This window comes from Papio anubis, chromosome 8, assembly GCF_008728515.1.
Source record: "Papio anubis isolate 15944 chromosome 8, Panubis1.0, whole genome shotgun sequence".
Lineage (NCBI taxonomy): Eukaryota > Metazoa > Chordata > Mammalia > Primates > Cercopithecidae > Papio > Papio anubis.
Genome location: NC_044983.1, coordinates 78,112,110 through 78,125,121, shown reverse-complemented (window position 1 = coordinate 78,125,121; position 13,012 = coordinate 78,112,110). Strand labels below are relative to the sequence as shown.

Genomic DNA, 13,012 nt, shown 5'->3' with positions numbered 1-13,012 from the left:
GGAAATGGAGGGAAACGAGTGACTATAACAACAAAGCCTACATTTAAGAAGGGCAAGAACTGGGATTTAAAGTAGCATTATGTGGAGCTTGATATATTCTGAAGACATGCAGAAAGATAATTTTGAGCATACAGTTCAAAAGTCAAATGTCTGCAGATTGAGAAATTTCAACAGGATAAAGGACCTTTACATTATTCCTTGGTATTAGCAGGGGATTGGTTCCAGGACCTTCTGCAGATGACAAAATCCTTGGACATCAAATTCAAGGATGCTCAAGTCCCATATAAAATGCCATAATATTTGCATAGAACCTAAGCACATCTTCCCAAATACTTTAAATCGTCACTAGGTTACTTAAAATATCTAATACAGGGCAAATTCTACGTAAATAGGTGTTATACTGTATTGTTTAGGAAATAATAACAAGAAAAAATGTGTATACATTTTCAGTACAGAAACATTTTCTTTTCCAGAATATTTTCAATCTCTGCTTGGTTGAATCCACAGATGCAAACAAAACCCACAGACATGAGGGCTAAGTGTATGTGCAAACTGGCCACAAAAGTCCTGGCTTTCTTCAAAGTTGCATCCTAATGAGGGCAGAGTATCTGGTACAATGAATCTGATTGTAATTTACAAGAAAATCACCTCTACTGCCTACAATATGTTACCTCATTCGTTTCCCAGTTCCTAATTTGTACCTTTAGACCCTTAGAACATAAAGTAGTTCCTGAAGGAATGGAGGGCTCCAAGTGGGATGATTTGAGTAGCTCATTTTAGTGGCTTTTGTGATGGAAATATGTGAGGATGGGTGAACTTTAGTACCGATTTTTCGTTCACATGACAAGAACGTCTACATAAATCATGTTGTTCTCCCATTTAAGTAATTACCAGGTTTGAAGACAGTTAAAACAAATGATAGAAGATATTTTAGGTTAAACAACATGGTTTTGCTTTCATTGACATCAACCATAATTAGGCCTAAAAACTGTAAGTGCAGAAAAGCATGTTAGTGTCTTTTATTTCTTTCAAGTATATTCATTTAGTTGACTTTTTCAAAAATGTTTTGGTTTATTTTGCCTTCTGATAAGAGTAGGACAATTTGAAGAAAAGGTTTTCTCACTTCCTTAAAATTATGAAAGAATTTTATTCTGGAATTGCCTGAGAGGTAAATGGAAAATATGCTCAATTGGCCCAAATTCTTTATTAAACAACATTATAAGTGAAAACCTGTTTTCCCTGCTATTATCTGAGTGCTATGCTTAAAGAAACAAATAAACACCCTGACAGTTGACAGACAAGAAATATGTTTTGTTTCCTTTTTTATTCCAGCTTCATTATTTTCCACGGAGATGGATTCTCGAAGTGACAGGCTGTGTTCATTTCAGTTCAACTGTTCATTGACTTGTGCAACATATCAAATTCCTTACCAAAGTGGGAAAAAAAAAAAAAAAAAAAAACAGAATGAAATTTAGCTATGATTCAACACAGAGAAATTTACATGTTGGGCAAGGATTCTTGTTATTTAAAGATAAAGGCATTTTTGAAACTCCACTGAAAAATGTCTAAAATTTTTCTAATTCTGGTTTCATGATATATCCTACTAATCTGCCACCACTTATTAATGGCAGTCATAATTTAAAGCCCTCTAACACTGGCACTGCATATCTCATTAAGGTACCTCCTCCCATTCTTCCTGCAAACATGACATTGAGGAGATCATTGTAGGACTTACAAAGATAATTGCCACAAGGTTCTAAGCAGCCTTGATTCTGCTCTGGCTTAGAGCTTGTCAGCCTACTGTCAGTACATGATTGTAGAGCTCTTATTAGTTAAATATTCTTGGCAGAATCTCACAAATAGTATGCTTTTAATGTTTGAAAGTTTAAACAGCTTGACATTTTAAAGGTTATCACTTTCTTTCCCAGGATAATTATTTCCAGTGTCAATAAAGTATTTTTTAAAACCTGTGTATTGACAATAGAAATAAGTTAGAAGTTCATCTTTTACAGATTTATTTCAGTGTCATTTTAGGAAATAACACATAGTGTTATAAACAGTAGGTGATATAATTATGAGTCTTTTTTTTTTGCACATATAGTTATTCTGTGCTTATTCTTCTGAAATCATGTAATGCAAGATAAAGCTTAGATAAACTAGAGTTTAAAGGTCTGAAAGTTGAGATAAAAGCTAAATTCATGGCAAAATTGCAAGTCTTCACTTGCTTTTTAATGTAGGAGACAGCTAATTTAAATTTAAAGTCACTTTCAGAACAGAAGTAAATTAGGCTGGGAGAACTCCTTGGATTCCCACCCACCTTTGAACTCTGGCCTATGATTGGAAAAATAAGAACAATTTTCTTATCTGTTAAGTATAGCAGAAGTATGAAAACAAATGCAAGAGACACTTGGGAAATATAAGTTTTTCTAAATGTGAGAAGATTTCCAAATAATTGCAATACTGAAGCAAGGAAATATTTATTAGAAGGAACTTTAAATGTGCTTAATAAACTACAGAATTGAATAAATGCCTTACTTATGGGTCTGAATACAGAAATACTGATCTCTCAGAATCTGAAAAATGGACACTTACCATGTTCTTGAACAATTCTGATAAGGAAAGCTCACTTTAAAGCAAATAAATTCCCAGTGTTGGACAGAATTCTTTTTTTGAAAGGTGTTTTTCATATTGAACCAAAAACTGCTTTTCTGCAACTCATCTTTATGGCTGTGGTAGCAAAATGACTCTGCAAAAAAATAGTCACATCCTAATCCCTAGAACTTGTAAATATGTCCTGTTACATGGGAAAAGGACTTTGCAGGTGTGATTAAGGTTCAGGACTTTGAGATGGGTAGGTTGTAGATGATTAATCACATGAGGCCTTAAAAGCAGAGAACTTTTTCTAGCCAGAAGCAAGACACATGGAGCCAAAGTGGAGGTCAGACAAATCTGAAGCATAAAAAGGGCTCTATTTGTCATTGCTGGCCTTGAAGATGAAGAACCCATAGGCTGGGGAGTGCCTGAGGCCCCTGGAGCCTGACAACAGTGCCCAGTTAAAACAAGTGAGCTAACAAGTACTTAGTCCTAACACTGTATGACAGTGAATTCTGAAAACCACCTGAAAAAGCCAGGAAGTGAATTCCTCTGCAGAACCTTCAGATAAGAGCCTATAGTGACCTTTCTCATGAGAACCAAAGCAAAGGGAACAGTCAAGTCCACCCTAATTTGTGAAACACAGAATTACAAAATAATTTATGTTGTTTTAAGGTGTTAAATTTGTGGTAAATAAAAATGATAGCAATACAAAATAATACAGTTTTCAGTGGTTGTTTCCTCTGGCCCAACATAGAATATCTACAACTTTCCACCCAACTGCCTGGAATCATTTCAAATTTTCAAAAATAACTTAATGTCAGCTGGGCGAATTGGCTCACACCTGTAATCTCAGCACTTTGGGAGACCAAGGCAGGAGGATTGCTTTAGCCCAGGCATTCAAGGCCAGCCTGGCAACATGGCAAGGCCCCATCTCTATAGAAAATTTTTAAAACTTAACCAGTCTTGGTGACATGCACCTGCGTTTCCAATTACTGGGGAGGCTGACGTGGGAGACTCACTTGAACTCAAGAGGCTGAGGCTGCAGTGAGCTGTGTTGGTGCCACTGTACTCCAGTCTGGGTGACCGAGTGAGACCCCTCCTCAAAAGTATTAATTAATTTATTTCCATATGCCATGCTTCCTCAATGCTCATCATAAACTCTGGTTCTCTGTGTTTTATAAACACAGTGATTCAGAAGTAAACTGACTTACAAGAACACAGAAAGATCTGCTACTTATGGTATAAAATTATATGTAACAATGCAAGATTTTGGGTTTTTTTGGAAGATTTTCTACATGGCTGACATACTTACATGTGGCCAAGTTATATCTTTGGATATTTCTCACATAAACTTCTCTAAACTAGTGCATTCCACTCTAAAAATGATCAGTTTTAAAATCGCACCTTGGATATAAGCTACATTTATTCCACATACACACATGCCATTGACATAATATTTTTAATTTTTCTCTTATTGATTTTGGTCCATTAACCAATGAGTCAAGATTATTTAAATTATCATACTTCCCTCATTCAAAGAAATTTTGCATTTTAATAACAGACTTTGAAAGAAAAGAAGCTTATAATCAAATTAACTATGCACATCTATGATAAAACATGATTTAATTTATAAATATATAAAATATAATTTATAAATGCTAAAATATAAAATATAATTCTTCTTAGGAATGTTCTATATAATAGGATATACATAATATACATATTATATAATATATATGTATATAATATATGTATATAATATATAATATGCATATTATGTATATTATATATAATATACATATATTATAATACATAATATATGATTTAATTTATAAATATATACATCCATATCTAAATATAAATATAAATATATTTATAATTTTATTTAAATTTATTATTATATATAATATTATATATTATAATATATATTATATATTATATATTATATATATTATATATCATATATAATTATATATTTATATAATTATATAATCATATAAATAATATATCTCTCATATATAGTATAATTATATATCATATATTATAATATATATTTATATAATTATATATTATATCTATTTAGTATATTATAATATGCAATGTACAATATATCATATATATTATAATATATAATGTATAATATATCATATATAAAATATATAATGCATATTATATTAAATATATAATATATATATAAATTATGTATATTATATATATCCTATTATATATAGAACATTCCTAAGAATTATATTTTATATTTTAGCTTTTATAAATTATATTTTATATATTTATAAATTAAATCATATATTATGTATATTATATAATATATAAGCACATATGTATGTACACATATATAATATACATAACCACATATCTATGTACACATATGTATGCACAGATATATATGCATATATATTCATATATATAGTTTTATGTGTGTATATATACATAGTTATGAGTGTATAGTTGTATGTATTTACACATTTTTACTCTCTTTTTCAAAACAAATTGTAACATTTTCAAGTATTATCTTCTATAGTGAATGTGACCATACTTGGAAATAGAATCTTTGCATATATAATTAAGTCAAGTTTCCCCAAATAAGATCGTCTTAGATTTACAGTAGGCCCTAAATCCAATGACACGTGTTTTTATAAGGGAAAAGGACGGTGACTTGAAATAAAGAGGCAAAAAGAAGAGACAGCCATGTGAAGACTGAGGCAGAAATTAAAGTGATGTGAAGCCAAGAAGCAGAGAGGATTTCCCTCAACCACTACAAGCTAAGAGAAAAGCATATAGCGAATTCTTTCTTAGAGTTTCCAGAAGGAAACAACCCTACATAAACACCTTGCATTTGAACTTCCGGCTTCCAGAACAGTGAGAGGAAAAATGTCAGTTACCAAGTTTCTAGTACATTTTTATGGTAGTCCTAGGAAATGAGTAGATTTTGGTACAGAGAAAGGTGGGCTTTTGTGACAAATATCAAACATATGGAAGTGAGTATGAAATTGGATAATATAGATAGGGCCTGGAAGTATTTTGAGATACATGATAAAAAATTATACATAGATTGGCTTGAAGTGACTAGGGGTGAAAATTTGGATTTTAAAGATGCTTTTGGTGAGATCTCATAATAAAATGAGGAACATATTATTATATTATTGGAAACTGTAGGGAAGGCAACCCTTGTCATACAATTACACAAATGTTAGCTGAATTATATTTCAGAGTTGGATGGAAAGCATACATTGTAAGCAGGAAATTTGGATATTTAGCTAATATTTCCAAGCAAAATGTGGAAGCTCTGGTTTCTTCTTGCTACTCATAATAAAGTCTGAGAAGAAAGAGAGAAATTGAGGAAGAAACCATAAGCAAAAAGGAAAGAGCACTTGATGACTTTGGAAGTTATTGGCCTATCTGGATTGCAAGGGATTCTAAAGTTAGGAAATTCACTGCTGAGAAAGTGTGCTCTGGCCAGAAGGCCAATCGTGTGCCCAGAAAACCTTTGGCTGAAGAGACTAGGTGTATGACTCAAGGATCCCATCAGCCATCTCAACATAAGCCACGGACAGAGATGGGGTTATCCAGGGAGGATCTTTGGGCGACCAGCTAGTCTACTGTTACATATCACTTTGACATGACAGAAGACACACAATGCTTCGGGGAACGTTATACCTCCAAAAACTTTGCCAAGCTGTATTGAAAGGGGCAGAGATGGGACATAGTAAAAGAAGGGTGCTAGACTTCTAGGATTCTACAGGCAGAAAACATGCTGATAGAGCTATTTGGCTGTGAGCATGTACTAACTTTCAAGAAAAAAGAAATAATGACATCAAAAGCAGAGTCACAGACACAGAGGCAAAGGGCAGAGAGGCATGCCTAAAAGTTGGGGCTAAGGGAACCTCTACATGCTCAGGGGATAAAGGCCTAATCATGGAGGATTATCTCAGTCTTTGAAACCTACTAGAACTTGTCCTTCTGAGTTCACACTCCCTTAGGACCAATGAATTTTAAAAATTTCTTCTGATTTCTCCCTTTTGGAATTGTTGCTAAAAAAGGATTCCAATCCAGACCTCAAGACAGGGTTCTTGAATCTCAAACAGGGAAAAAATTCATTCAAGCTGCAGAGTACAGGAATAAGATATAATTCATCGAAAGCTACCCAGTTAGAGTAGAGCATCCTCAGAAAGCAAGAAGAATGTGCTGTCTCTGTTTTAATGACTTAAATCGGGGTCTTATATATATGAAAGCTGAACTCTGTGTGTGAGTAAACTGAGATTGTGACCAAATTTATTAATTTGTTGATTTAAAGTAAGTCACCCTTGGCATATTCATGAACAAGCACTTCAAACATGACTATAATAACCTTTAAAAGCATATATTATTATGTGCTATCAGGACAGCTGGACATTTTGCTATTGTAGGATTTTGTCCTCACAGGCATTATTAAGCTACTTCTTTAACTGTAAACATCTTATGACCATTGATAATGGCCAGCAAAGAATGTGTTTTGCTAGTTTTAAGATGAGGTCATTTTTTAAATGGTGTCACCCTGGCTCTCCTGGGCTACTGCTTCCCTAATAGAATAAAAATTTTAACTCTATGTCTCTCCATCACTCCATTTTGGAAGGATATAGCTTGTTTTCTAGTCCACAAGTCCGTAGATGAACAGGAATTTTACCCAAAGATTGGCCATATTCAGAGTCTCACCTATATACCTGACTTCGATGGCATATGGAACATTTTGAATTGATGGTTTATGAGATTTTGCACTTGAGTTGATGCTGGAATGAATTAAGACTTTTAGGACTGTTGAATGGAGTGAATTTATTTTTCACGTGGGACAGATATGAAATACTGTGGGACAGAAGGTGGAATATAGTGGTTTGGAACATGTTTCCTAAAAAAGATATATCCCATTTAGAATCCCCAGTTCCTGTAAATGTGACCTAATCTGGACGTAGGATATTTGCAAATATAATTGAGTTAAGATTCTGAGGATAAGATCATCCTATATTGAGTGTGTGTCATAAATCCAATGACTTGTGTTCTTGTATAAAAATGGAAAATTGAAGGGGGAAATTTGAGACACAGTGGCACACAGAAGACAAAAATTTATGTGAAAATAAAGGCAGTGATTGAAGTCATATGTTTATATATCAAGGAATGTCAAGAATTTCTGGGAGCCACTAGAAGCTAGCTAGATGAGAGGTACTAAATAGATTCTTCCTAAGAACCACCAGAAGAAACCACCTGCTGACACTTTGATTTTGAACTTCTGGGACTCCAGACCTGAGAGAATAAATATCTCTGTTGGTTTAATCCTCCAAGTCTGTGGACACTTGTTAAGGAAGCTCTAGATAACTAATACTTATGCAGACACTATAGTCAAGAACTTACAAATTAGTTTTTAGAAAATAATTGATTCATTACCTAATTCAACAAATATTTATTGAGCATCTTCTCTCTGCCACACAACAATCTACATCCTGATAACACCCAATTTGTGTAAGCACAACCATGTTCCCTGATAATTATGAAATGTGTAGTATGTCAATAGAATGTGCCAAAAATTGTAAAACTAAAGTTGTGACAAATGTTTGAGTGAGAGTATATCTCTGAAGGTCTTTAACTAACTGGAAGTTATCACTATGAGATACTGATGCCTAAGCTTGGACCTAAAGGGTCAGTTGAGTTTACCAAGTGTAACATGGAAGGTTGAAGGCTTAAAGGATGGAGATTTGAATGCGCAAAACATTTGAGACAAGAAGGATCTTTAAAAATGAGAGGGGCTATAAGATATTGACAATATCTGTAAAATGGTTATATAAATCGAAAAAAAGGTAGATAAATTAACTGAACATTTTCTAATCCTTCTGTCAACTGGTCTGAAATGCATCCCAATTGTGAAATAACCTCACTGGGATAATCCTGTTTCTCATCATGGAAGTTCATAATTCCATACAATTTCCCTACTCTCTCAAATCTAGAGGACCTGTACATATGGATTAGATTATACGAATCAGTGTCCATCACTGTGTTAATCAGAAGCCAGAGCAGGAATAATTAGTAATGTCTTAGACCTCTTTCCAGCTGAAGAGTGATGTAAACAGTAGCAGCTATATCTAGTTTCCAGGAACAGTTTTGAAATCAGTGTCTCATGATCAGTTATCAATGGTGTCCTGTATCTGACAATAAAGTCTTTATTCTCAGCATTGGCAGTAAAAGTATCTCTATGACATCAATTCTGTGGTGTGATCTTGGTTACTGTTGCTAGTGGCATAGCATGTGGGCTTTGCTCTCTGTCTCTTCGGAAAATTCTGTGAGCTACCCAATATATTTGAATACATTTTTTTTATGTCAAACTATTTTCTGTCACTTGGAATTAAGAGGCAAAACTATGCTTGATTGTTGGGATCCATTTAAGATAGATACTTTATCCTCTTGTCATACTCTGAACATGCTGACACTAAGATCTGAAATAGTCATACTTAGATTTTGAAAGATCACTCTGGCTTAAGTTCCGTATTATAATGTGATGAAACCAACTAGGAGACTATTTCAGTTATCCAGGGAGGAGAATAATGATAGTTTCTCAAGCACAGTGGTGATGGATATGCAGAGAAATACATATATGTAAAAAACATTTGGGGAAAAAAGCTGGCAGATTTTAAAAATGTATAGCAAAAGGGGTGACGAGCAACACACAGGTGTCATTGATGACTTTGCATTTTCTTCATTACAGAGCTGAGTGGATTATTATTACATTTATGCAAATAAGACACACTGGAAAAAGGTCACTCTGTGGAGATAACAGGAGGGGATGACTTGGTTTAGTTTGGGCAGGTTGAGTTTGTCTTTGCCACAGCCCACCAGGTGTGATCAGTGAGTGATCTGGGTGAGTGATCAGTGAGTGAATGGGAAGGCCTACGATTTTATTGAACACTACCATAAACTTTGTAAACACTGTATGGTTAGGCTACACTACATTTATTTTTAAACTCTTTTTGTTAAATAATACGCAAACCTTATCTTACTATAACTTCTTTATTTCATAAACTTTAAATTTTTTTAACTTTATTTAACTTTTTAAAATTTTTTTGTATTCTTACCCAGAAGTTCAAATTCTCAGTTGCTGAAATACAAACGGAAGCCCTATTCTAAGAGTTTGCCAATGCAATCTAAGCTATTGGTATGATTTGGTTGCCCAATACAAAGTGTTTTGTGTTTCATGAAGGTAAGGGAAATATTATACCAGGCTTAGAAGCTCAGCACAGGCCTCCCATTCTTTTAGTGCAACATTGAAAACCAATGAGCTTGGCATAAGAATATTTATATTTTTATTTATTTAAGCTTTCAATTATTTCTGTGTATTTCCATTTGGGTAATTAGAGGGGTCTCTGAAAAGTTTATCTGACAAGATGGACTAAAAGGTCTGAAACTTTCTTCACAGCCATCAAGGACTTTTTGAACAACTCAAACGTAAATAAATAAACAGATTCACTTATATTCTCCATGATCTCTTCTATGGATTTTGACTTTGATTACCTTGGCAATTGGAGATGAACTAATTAATTAATTTGGATAATTGGAACCAGAGACCACAGGGCTTAAGGGGACTCCGGAATAAAGAGGTGAGAGTTATTTAGCCATGATATAATAATAGCATTCAGATTCACAAAAATAATCCTATTTTATATTAACAATAACTGTCTATATTGAAGATAAAATAATTGTAAATCAGTTTAATTTGAAGCACATGTAATTTGAAGCACATGTAATTACCTAAAAAGAATTACTGATGAATATTAAATATTTAAGTAGGAACAATAGATTTAAAGGCCATGAATTTATCAATCGTGTTAAATTAAGCATTTTAATTTTTTAATCAATCAGTTCTATTTTTACTTACTAAATATCCCATATTATGCCCAAATTATAAAATATAACAATAACATTTTCAGAATCCTGGCAGCAAATACTGTGTCTTTAGACCATTACAAACCTATTTTAAATGCAAAACTTCCATTGAAATAGTTTTCTTATCAATGATACTGTGTGTTTTCTGGGTAGATAAAATAATGGCTTTGTACTTTCACTTATTAAAATTCTATTACTATGTTATGATCCTTGCACTATCAACCTATGTTGTAACAAAGGCAAAATGGTATTCTGAGGCAGAAATTAAAACAATAATACTTGACTTTAGAGCATTATTAATTCTATTAATTTAATGATGTTTCTCCGCTCTATTTTTTTTAATCAAAATTCCCTCCTGGACACAACATCTGTTCTTGCTTTTACTACTCCAACTTAATTAATACAAGTTTTATGCTATGGAAGATTATCTGAACCTTAAAAGATGATGATAAATGAGGCCAAACTTCAAAATAAAAGGCGGCAGTTTTCTTTGCTAAAATGAACATATAGACACATAGGCTTTTAAAAAATCATACTGTGTCCTATTGTGAGTTATTGAATGAAAAGGATAAATAAAGAAATCATGTCTAAGAATAAGGATGAGGTAGAAAAGGAAACTTTATTGTAACCTCTTAGACAGGTGTCATATAGGAGAATTTTGAAGTGCTTTTAGAAATCTATGAGATGGGTGGAAATTAAAAACAAAAACAATAAGTTTAGTTTCTTTTCAGGAAAGAGCTAGAAATTAGTCAGAAGCTGAAAATATTATACTAAGAATTTAATTTAGTATCAAAAAATAGGTACAGAAAAGAATATAGCAGTTGTGGTTTAATTTTATTTGAAAAGGCATGATTTTTTTTTCTTCTTGAAATATGTTTTCTCTTAAGGTTAAGATGTACATAGAAGAGGAGAGATTAAGTTTGTTCAGGAAGTGAAAGAGCTAATAATAAAATCCAAAAGCTTTCTTCATATTCCTTGTAGATTTTGGACAGTTGCCTAATCTAAACCCGAATGTAATGGAAGCTTTAAGAAGTGATATGTACATTTGATATTTTGAGCCTAAAAATAATTTATAAGTGTAATGAATAGACTACCTACTTTACTTCTCTTTATTACCTGTAGAATAAAATATATGTATAATTAACTCCTGTTTAATTATGTTAAAGGTGACCTACAAAAATATCATAAATTTCAATTGCCTCAGCTATGTGCTTCAGCAGTTAAATATCCCTTCCAGCCAAGCCAAGATAAGTCAGCAAATAAGTTGATAAATAGTGACCCTTTGAAGCACTTTTAAAGTCCTCAAAGTCAAACTCTGCCATGCTTTACTTTTGCCAATAGCATCAGGCCTTATGTGTCAGGTCTTATAAGAGCTAACGGATAGAAAGTCGGGCGACCTTCATAATCTTGTCCAGTCAACTGCCTTTATTCAATAAAAAAAAAAAAAAATGGGTTGATGAATAACTGTCTGTGTACTTTCCAACCCTAAAATACAGTCATTCTTAGCCATCAGATTCCAGGAAAAGATAATGACAGAATAATGACTATGATGTATATTTTAATAAAAGATATAACTTCAATAATTTATAAAATTTAATTACTAAAGTTATTAAAGTTCTAATGCTGTACCTGTCATTTTCTCTTACTTTTCCTCCTATTTCAGGATTCTCCAGATAAATAGATTCAACCAATTGGAAGCATATGTCCATCCTATTGGTGGAGAGAGACAGAGAGAGAGAGAGAGAGAGATATAAAAATTAACCATCATGTCCCATATTTGATGAGTCTGGATATTTAGACTCCTCAAGTGTCAGAAAGCTGCAGCTCAACAAAAATGAATGCTCTTGTCTTGAGACATAAACTGATCTGAACCTACTAGAAAGAAATGCCAGTGGAATAGACACTTCCTCTGTATGAGACAGGTCACTTCTATGTTATTCCATAACAGAACTTTGGATTTACTCCTCTGAAATCTATATATGGACAACAATTTTAAAATCGTCATGTAATCTGGTAATAACAATAGTCATCATTGTTATTGTGTGCTGAAGGCAGATACTTACCAAATGGGAACCCTGAGAAATTAAAACTATTTCCTCTTTTCACATAGCAACGAAAAGAATCAAGGAGTTCAAATAATTTTTTTCAAGAACAGATACATTGTGAATTCTAAAACCAATATCTAACACAATCTGACCTATTTCAGAGTTTTTTCTATGCTTCTATTTGTATTCTTTTTGGATAGTTAAGAGGTCCTATCTCCTCCAACCCTGTTCCTCCTGGAAAGCCTCCTGCTTATTATCTGCTTCCTGGCCTTCCCAGCCCTGCTCAGGTGAATTAGAACCACAGCCTAAAGAAACCCCTGCTGCTTTGCAATGCGCAGCGCACTCCCTAGAGTTGCCCAGGCAAAAAGCGCCTTGGGAACAAACCAACATCTGCAATTCCTAGCGAATCTTCTTCTGGATTGCTCTGGAAATCATCGTGGAAACAATTGTGT

General features: G+C 33.3%; 1 long non-coding RNA gene across 3 annotated transcripts in view; it reads right to left on the bottom strand.

Moving 5' to 3' along the window:
• Positions 1-1,305: 1,305 nt before the first annotated feature.
• LOC103886932 overlaps positions 1,306-13,012 on the bottom strand; it is a 39,430-nt gene continuing 27,723 nt past the window's right edge. For 2 of the 3 annotated variants that reach the window (XR_001905676.3, XR_001905675.3), the window contains exons 4-6: positions 12,145-12,225; positions 2,593-2,746; positions 1,306-1,425 (exon numbers count right to left, since the gene is read on the bottom strand). This is a non-coding gene — a long non-coding RNA (uncharacterized LOC103886932). The remainder of the gene's footprint in view (positions 1,426-2,592; positions 2,747-12,144; positions 12,226-13,012) is intronic. The other variant, XR_650798.4, reaches the window with a different exon arrangement.